We start from the raw sequence: 9,767 nt of genomic DNA, 5'->3' as shown, positions 1-9,767 counted from the left end.
TCCACTCTTCATTTGTATGCATGGTTAGGAGTGATACTAAAGTACACTAATTTCCAAATCTCACATTAAGATTCACAGAAGTCATACTGAATTGTATAGAATTGCAGTATATTTTTCCAGCATTTTAGTATGAAAATCCAGACACATTTTTTACTAAACCAACACTATTTTAGGGGTCTGTAATAAGGCATTTATAAATTGTGTGTTTACCATTTATCAATCATTACTTTCATGAATAAATCATTTACTAATCATTAGTATTGTTGCAGTCACTCATCTAAAGTGAGTGCTATTTACAGTGCCTTCAGAAACTATTCAGACTCCTTGACTTTCCACATTATTTTTGCATTAGCCTTATTCTAAAATAGCTTTTTTTCCCTTTTTTTTTTTTTAAAGCATCCTCTACACAATACCCCATAATGACAAAGCAAAAACAGGTTTAGACATTTTTGCTAATATATAAAAACTTAAAACTGAAATATTACATTTATATAAGTATTCAGACCCTTTACTCAGTACTTTGTTGAAGCACCTTTGGCAGCAATTACAGCCTCAAGTCTTCTAGTGTTGGTTTAGCTACAAGTTTGGCACACCTGTATTTGGGGAGTTTCTCCCATTCTTCTCTGCAGATCCTCTCAAGCTCTGTCAGGTTGGATGGGGAACGTTGTTGCACAGCTATTTTCAGGTCTCCAGAAATGTTTGATCGGGTTCAAGTCCGGGCTCTGGCTAGGACATTCAGAGACTTGTCCCGAAGCCACTCTTGCGTTGTCTTGGCTGTGTGCTTAGGGTCATTGTCCTGTTGGAAGGTGAACCTTCGACCCAGTCTGAGGACCTGAGTGCTCTGGAGCAGGTTTCATCAAGGATCTCTGTTAATCTTTGCTTCCCAATCCCTGCCACTGAAAAATAACCCCACAGCATGATTCTGCCACCACCATGCTTCACCGTAGGGATGGTGCTAGGTTTCTTCCAGACATGACGCTTGACATTCAGGCCAAAGAGTTCAATCTTGGTTTTATCAGACCAGAGAATGTTGTTTCTCATGGTCTGAGAGTCTTTAGGTGCCTTTTGGCAAACTCCAAGTGTGCTGTCATGTGCCTTTTACTGAGGAATGGCTTCCTTCGGGCCACTCTACCATAAAGGCCTGATTGGTTGAGTGCTGCAGAGAAGGTTCTGCCATCTCCACAGAGGAACTCTAGAGCTCTGTCAGAGTGACCATTGGGTTCTTGGTCACCTCCCTGAACAAGGTCCTTCTCCCCCGATTGCTCAGTTTGGCCGGGCGGCTAGCTCTAGGAAGAGTCTTGGTGGTTCCAAACTATTTCTATTTAAGAATGATGGAGACCATTGTGTTCTTGGGGACCTTCAATGCTGCAGAAATGTTTTGGTACCCTTCCCCAGATCTGTGCCTCGACACAATGCTGTCTCGGAGCTCTACGGACAATTGAGCTCATGGCTTAGTTTGTGCTCTGACATGCACTGTCAACTGGGACCTTATATAGACAGGTGTGTGCCTTTCCAAATCATGTCCAATCAATTGAATTTACCACAGGTGGACTCCAATCAAGGATGATCAATGGAAACAGGATGCACCTGAGCTCAGTTTTGAGTCTCATAGCAAAGGGTCTGAATACTTATGTACATAAGTTGTTTTTTTATTTTTAATAAATGTGCAGAAATGTCTAAAAAAACAGTTTTTGCTTTGTCATTATGGGGTATTGGGTGTAGATTTCTGAGGATGAAAAAAAGAATCAATTTTAGAATAAAGATGTAATGTAACCAAATGTGGAAAAAGACAAGAGGTCTGAATACTTTCCTAAGGCACTGTATATTTATAAATGTATGAGGGACCAGTGTAATTTCCCACAAAAAGATGGGCATGCCATTGGTATACAATCCTGTAGTACCCGGTAAAAGAATAAGCACTCAACACAGGATGATTATTTAAATATATATATACACACACGTGTAAATAGATAGTTTACTAACATTTACAAATATGGGAGTAATGATTAATAAATGGTGAGTAGACAGTTTGTAAATGCCTTATAAATGGTTTATTATGGACCCTTAAAATAAAGTGTTACCAAAATCCTTTATGCAAACTACCATAAAAACTGTAATAAAATACTAATTAGGTAATTTCCTCTTGATAATATAAACAAACAGGAAATTGTGGCCCTGAGCAGCAGGTGTGTTGATGGCACCTCATTAAAAGGTTCTCTGGTTGTTTGTCAAAGGAGGTGAAAGTTGGAAAACAACTATAAGGCTCTCCATCAAATATTTAGCTATTTACAGTAAATGAGGGCTTGGATTTGGAGATCAAATTTAAGGTCTGGCCACAGCTTTTGCAAGGACTGCTTGCATCATCACTGGAGAAGCTCAGCCTCCCTTGAATGTTAAGTTTCTTTGAAACGAGTTTTGTTTTGTAAATGCAACAGCCCTAAGAAGCTTTACCAACAACATGACAAAGTTTGAGGACACGGGTTATAAAGATTTAAAAGAAGACAGCTATCCTGATCGCCTGTTGCCAATGTAAAAAGTCCAGAGTTGTCCGATGGTAAAGGTGAAAACTGAGCCAGTTGAAGAGGAGATATCAGCTTCCTCTATCATGACTGATGGGATTAAGTGTGAGGATAGAGCTGAGGCCTATCACCATCGAGGTTAGAGCCAGACTGGTCCTCTATCAAGTAACATAATCCTCAAGATGTTTGGTTGAGCATAAAACTTTTGTTATTTTATGTACAGTACCAATCAAATTTTGGCACACCTACTCATTCAATGTGTTTTCTTTATTTGCACTGTTTTCTACATTGTAGAATAATAGTGAAGACATCACAACTATGAAATAACACAGAATCATGTAGTAACCAAAAAAGGGTTAAACAAATGAAAATATATTTGATATTTGATATTCTTCAAAGTAGCCACCCATTGCCTTGATGACAGCTTTGCACACTCTTGGCATTCTCTCAACCAGCTTCACCTGGAATGTTTTTCCAACAGTCTTGAAGGAGTTCCCACATATGCTGAGCACTTGCTGGCTGCTTTTTCTTCACTCTGCGGTCCAACTCATCCCAAACCATCTCAATTGGGTTAAGGTCGGGTGACTGTGGAGGCCAGGTCATCTGATGCAGCACTCCATCACTCTACTTCTTGGTCAAATAGCCCTTACACAGCCTGGAGGTGTGTTGGGTCATTGTTCTGTTGAAAAGTAAATGATAGTGGGACTAAGTGCAAACCAGATGGGATGGCATATTGTAATGACTTTCGTCGGTGGAAAGAGAGGAGGACCAAAGCACAGCGTGGTACGTTTCCATATTTATTGGAATACTTTTTCAATACGAACAAAAACAATAAACAGACGAAAACCAATGAAGCTACAGTCCTGAACTAGTGAACATAGAACACATGAACGCACGAACAGGAACAATCACCCACAAACCAACAGTGAAAACAGGCAACCTAAATATGGTTCCCAATCAGAGACAATGTAAAACACCTGCCTCTGATTGAGAACCATATCAGGCCAATAACACAAACCTAACCTAGAAACATAGAACATAGACTTTACCCACCCAGCTCACGTCCTGACCAACTAAATAAAGACAAAACAAAGGAAATAAGGTCAGGAACGTGACACATATCACTGTAGAATGCTGTAGTAGCCATGCTGGTTAATAAGTGTGCCTTGAATTCTAAATAAATCACAGACAGTGTCACCAGCAAAGAAACCTCACTCCTCCATGCTTCACGGTGGGAACCACACAGGCGGACATCATCCATTCAACTACTCTGCGTCTCACAAAGACACGGCAGTTGGAACCAAAAATCGAAACATTTTACTCATCAGACCAAAGGACAGATTTCCACCGTTATAATGTCCATTGCTCATGTTTCTTGACCAAAGCAAGTCTCTTCTTCTTATTGGTGTCCTTTAGTAGTGGATTCTTTGCAGCAATTCAACCATGAAGGCCTGATTCATGCAGTCTCCTCTGAACAGTTGATGTTGAGATGTGTCTGTTACTTGAACTCTGTGAAGCATTTATTTGGGCTGCAATCTGAGGTGCAGTTAACTCTCATGAGCTTATCCTCTGCAGCAGAGGTAACTCTGGGTCTTCCTTTCCTTTGGCGGTCCTCATGAGAGCCAGTTTCATCATAGCGCTTGATGGTTTTTGCAACTTTCAAAGTTCTTGAAATTTTCCGGATTGACTGACCTTATGTCTTAAAGTAGTGATGGACTGTCGTTTCTCTTTGCTTATTTGACCTGTTCTTGCCATAATATGGACTTGGTCTTTTACCAAATAGGTCTATCTTCTGTATACCACCCCTACCTTGTCACAACACAACTGATTGGCTCAAACGCATTAAGAAGGAAAGAAATTCCACAAATTAACAAGGTCGTTTGTTAATTGAAATGCATTCCAGGTGACTAGCTCATGAAGCTGGTTGCGTGAATGCCAGCAGTGTGCAAAGCTGTCATCAAGGCAAAGGGAGGCTTTGAAGAATCTCAAATATAAAATATATTTTGATTTGTTTAACACTTTTTTGGTTACTAAATGATTCCATATGATTTTTCAGTTTTGATGTCTTCACTATTACTCTACAATGTAGAAAATAGTAAAAAATTAAGAAAAATCTTTGAATGAGTAGGTGTGTCCAAACTTTTGACTGGTACTGTATATCCTCTGGGTTTTTTTCTCACAAACATCACAGATGTTATTTGTGGATATTTACTCTTAATATCGTCGAAGTAGGATATGTCTCCTCTTCCTACATTGTTCTCTATGTTTAGCATTTTACTGGTCTTGTCTATGACATCTCTTTATTCTCTTCTCTTCTAGTCTGATTAAGATGGAACAAGGGGCAGAAGTTGGCCTACAAAAGATCCGTAAGTGTTCCAACTCCCCTGTTATTACCAAAACCTCAACCAGCCCCATACAGCAAGTTATGAAGATGCAACAAGCACAGGTCCAGACTACTGAGAATCTCAGTCACCAAAGGTCAGCTGTATCCAGACACCAGACCAGATAAGACACATCCAGTCAGAAACGTGTGCTCAGTGCGGGAGAAGCTTTGGAAGCACAAGTGAGCTTAAGGCTCACAAACGCACCCATGAACGCAATACGCCTCATCATTGTACCACATGTGGGAGGAGCTATGCTAATAAGGATGACCTTGTGCTTCATTGTGCGACATACTGGTTAGAAGCTGTTTCCTTGCTTACAGTGTGAGGCTTCACAAAGAAAAGTGCCTTGTTGTATCATGGTCGAAGCCACACAGGTGAGAAGCCGTATCACAGCACTTTATGTGGAAAGGGCTTCACCAAGAGAGTGGCTTGAAAAACCACGAGCGAGCCCACAGTGGATGCAAACCTCATCAGTGCCTAAATTGTAACCCATCTGAAGGAGCAGACATTTCTTCACACTAGAGAAAGTCTGTATTCCTGCATTCTGTGTGACACAACATTCAACAGAAAGTCCAACCTTGAGTATCATATGTGCAAACATGCTGGACAAAGACCCTTCCACTGTTAAAAATTTGGCAAGGACCTCACAAGAATACATGAGCTTGTTACACATCAGATGTTACACTTTGAAGACAGAGCGTTTCAGTGCTCTGAATGTGAGACAGCTTTCCACCTTCTCATCTCACATCACACATGAGAACTCACACCGGAGAGAAGCTATGTGAGAAGATGTTCAGCTCTCTCAAAAACCACCACAGATTTAGCTGCTCTGGCGATACACCTCCATAGCCACACCAAGGAGAAACCATACAGGTGTTCCATATTTGACCTTTATTTAACTAGGCAAATGCTTATTTTCAATGACGGCCTAGGAACAGTGGGTTAACTGCCTTGCTCAGGGGCAGAACAACAGATTTTTACCTTGTCAGCTCAGGGATTCGATCTTGCAACCTTTCGGTTACTAGTCCAACGCTCTAAACTCAAGGCTACCTGCCGCCCCATATGTGAGAAGAGTTTCCGAAACTCAACCACTCTGAAGAGCCATCGGAAAACTCACTCCGAGGACAGGCCCTTCTGTTTTCTGCAGTATGGAAAGACCTTCAAAACGGCTTGACAGCCTCAAATGATACGAGAAACGTCATGCCAACCAGAGACTTTACAGCTGTGATTACCGTGGGATCGGTTTTAAAACTCCTAGTACTCTGAAATCACATCAGATCGTTCACTCCACAGGAGGGACCATTTCACTGTGGTGAGTGTGGCAAGACCTTCACTAGAAAATACACTTTCAAGAAACACCAAGACTTCCACTCCGGTTCCAAAGAGTACAAATGTCCATACCTCGGGAAAACCCTTAGCTCACCAACAACCTCAAACTCCATGTCCGGTATCACCAAAGTGAAAGAAGGCTGTACGATTGCCCTGACTGCGAGAAGAGTTTCAGTTCAGTAGCATACCTGAAGAAGGTCCAATAGCACCACAGTGGGGAGAAGCCCTACCACTGCTCAATGTGGAGAGTCCTTCTAACTAGCCACCAGCTGGGCCACACTGGAGAGGGAACACATCTGTACCCAATGTGGGAAGACCTTCACCCATCTGATACACCTCAGAAGGCATGAGAAGACTCCGTCTGGGGAGAGGCCACACCAGTGTGACGTGGAAAAGGTTTTGTCAAGAGAGATCAGCTGAAGAGCCATCTGCAAACTCATGTCGATAAGGCATGAAGGAAAGGACTGTTTTGTCACTTGAGATTGATTGAACACTAAACTTTTTATTTCACCCAGTGTTTCCCTAAAATAGGCAATTGATTTGACTTACTGCACGTTTGATTAGATTTAACTATCTATGGAAGCACCTCTTTGAAGGAGCTTTTTAATTGCAAAGAAATACTGCATGATTCATGTGAATGCATTATACTTGCATCAAATCTGCACGAAAAGGATGTCATGCTTATTTAAATGTATTTTTGTTAAGAATCAATAAATGTTTTGGTTAATCAATTTCATTCCCTCCACCATTGTCATTCTAATGATGTTCCACTATGTGCTTGGTCATAATGGTATTGCAACTTGAAGCACCTGTCATAATGGTATTGCAACTTGAAGCACCTGTCATAATGGTATTGCAACTGGAAGCACCTGTCATAATGGTATTGCAACTGGAAGCACCTGTCATAATGGTATTGCAACTTGAAGCACCTGTCATAATGGTATTGCAACTGGAAGCACCTGTCATAATGGTATTGCAACTGGAAGCACCTGTCATAATGGTATTGCAACTGGAAGCACCTGTCATAATGGTATTGCAACTGGAAGCACCTGTCATAATGGTATTGCAACTGGAAGCACCTGTCATAATGGTATTGCAACTGGAAGCACCTGTCATAATGGTATTGCAACTGGAAGCACCTGTCATAATGGTATTGCAACTGGAAGCACCTGTCATAATGGTATTGCAACTTGAAGCACCTGTCATAATGGTATTGCAACTTGAAGCACCTGTCATAATGGTATTGCAACTGGAAGCACCTGTCATAATGGTATTGCAACTGGAAGCACCTGTCATAATGGTATTGCAACTTGAAGCACCTGTCATAATGGTATTGCAACTGGAAGCACCTGTCATAATGGTATTGCAACTGGAAGCACCTGTCATAATGGTATTGCAACTGGAAGCACCTGTCATAATGGTATTGCAACTGGAAGCACCTGTCATAATGGTATTGCAACTGGAAGCACCTGTCATAATGGTATTGCAACTGGAAGCACCTGTCATAATGGTATTCCAACTGGAAGCACCTGTCATAATGGTATTGCAACTGGAAGCACCTGTCATAATGGTATTCCAACTGGAAGCACCTGTCATAATGGTATTGCAACTGGAACTGGGAGCACTTACCTGATTGTTTTATGGAGGTCTGGTAAAAAGGGCCTCTTCTTTCCAGCTCAGCATTTGAAGAATAGAACAATATGACCACACAATGTTCTATACTCTCCCCTAGATGGCAGTGTGATAGCAAATAATCAGATCATGCATTGACGTCACCATTAATCAGCTCCTAAAGCACATATCTGTATGGATAATACTGTGTACATCATGTAATTGTGAGTTAATTTTCTGTCTACTATTGGGCTTATAGGCTGATGGCATTGGCGGTAAAATAAATGATATGTTATTGACTTTGAACTCAAAGCTTTGTTCTCTATGATGGAGGTCCTGGACTAGTTTCAAACAATGAACTGTAATGTTGACCTGGTTACATAAATACGGCCAGTTTAGTTCATTCCCTTCATATTGCGTACCATTTTTTCCCAACAAATGTCCAACCATTCAAATCAGTACTAATGTCGTAAACCCATTCTGAATTCTCTAGCCAAAAAGAGCTTAAGAACCACGTGGCTGTACTCTTTCCTCTTGACCTGCTATTAATCAACATTAAGGGGGTTTAGTGGCCATTTAGTGGGCATTCAGACTATACTGAGGTTGATTTGCCACTGTTGCTCCCACAATGCAATCACTTAGCCTGATGAGCTGTTTCTACTCTGTGGGGCACGATTCTTATGCAACCACATCTGCACGAATAAGAATAACCTGTTTCAGCCACAGTGCACTGGGTTTAGTGGTGTGTTCCTCTATCCTCAGAAGCTCTGTGTTGTTTATTAGTGTGTATTCCTAAATCAGCTCTATATGCACTGATGAGAGACGGCAGAACACTGACCTTTGGGGTACAATGAGGCAGTGCTCCGTGCATTTAAATCCCACCCATTCCCCTGGGATTCTGTGTTGCATCACTCAATGCTACTCAATGTCTTGGTTACTTCAGTACATGGCAGCTATTAGTTGCATAGTACAGCTGCCTTCATCTGTAATCCATCCCCCTCGTGCTAAATGACCTCTTTCATAACACACAAGCACACACACATATGCATAGCGTGTTTAGAAGTACTCCAATTGACTAAAAAGTTGTTTACTTGTTAAGATTAGTCAGAATGAAAATGATCTCTGGCATAGATAGTACTACACCTCTCTCTCCCCATCCCTCCTGCTCATTTGCCCAGTTTGTTTCGGCTATGCCCGGAGAATGAGTCAGCAGAGGAGGGAGAGAAGGTATCTGGCATCGGTCACGATTTGAGACTGAGCAGGGCTTCAGTGAAGAATCATGTCTCATTTTTTATTTCCCCTCTGAGCTTCACCCGTGTAGTCTAAAATTGCAGGTTATCATTATGCCGTGTGTGTTCAGTGTGACGGTGGATCCACAGGTATTTTTAAGTTGGTGTGATTTTGATATGTTAATGTATATGTGATGTTTCACAAGTGTATATTTCTGAATGTGTTCAGGCGTGTGTGCACAGTCAATGTTTGAGAGAGATGTGTGTATTTAAAAAGCTCTCATTAGCCCTAGGCTGAAAATGTGCTTATCCTTTTCCTGCCTACTTTTACTTTACCACAGACTGCACCTCACTGCTAGCTATTCCTGTCCCTCTGTCTTCTAGAAAGACAACAAACAACCTACTCCAAAAGATGCTAAAACAAATAAAAAGACAGATGCCATAGGACTCTGGGACTCCTTGTCTCCTTGACAACAGTCTCCAAGCAACCGTCACTCCTCCATCCCCATCTCCCCTCCCCCATCTTCCCACTCCATCAAGAGTTCACCTGGATCTACTCCAGCTGGCATCCATGAACATCAGTAGCTAATTGAAATACTCCAGCTAGCATCCATGAACATCTGTAGCTAATTGAAATACTCCAGCTAGCATCCATGAACATCAGTAGCTAACTTATCTTTCACCAATAGATCTGT

This window comes from Salvelinus alpinus, chromosome 30 (genome assembly GCF_045679555.1).
Source record: "Salvelinus alpinus chromosome 30, SLU_Salpinus.1, whole genome shotgun sequence".
Taxonomy (NCBI): Eukaryota; Metazoa; Chordata; class Actinopteri; order Salmoniformes; family Salmonidae; genus Salvelinus; species Salvelinus alpinus.
This window is presented reverse-complemented; position numbering follows the sequence as displayed.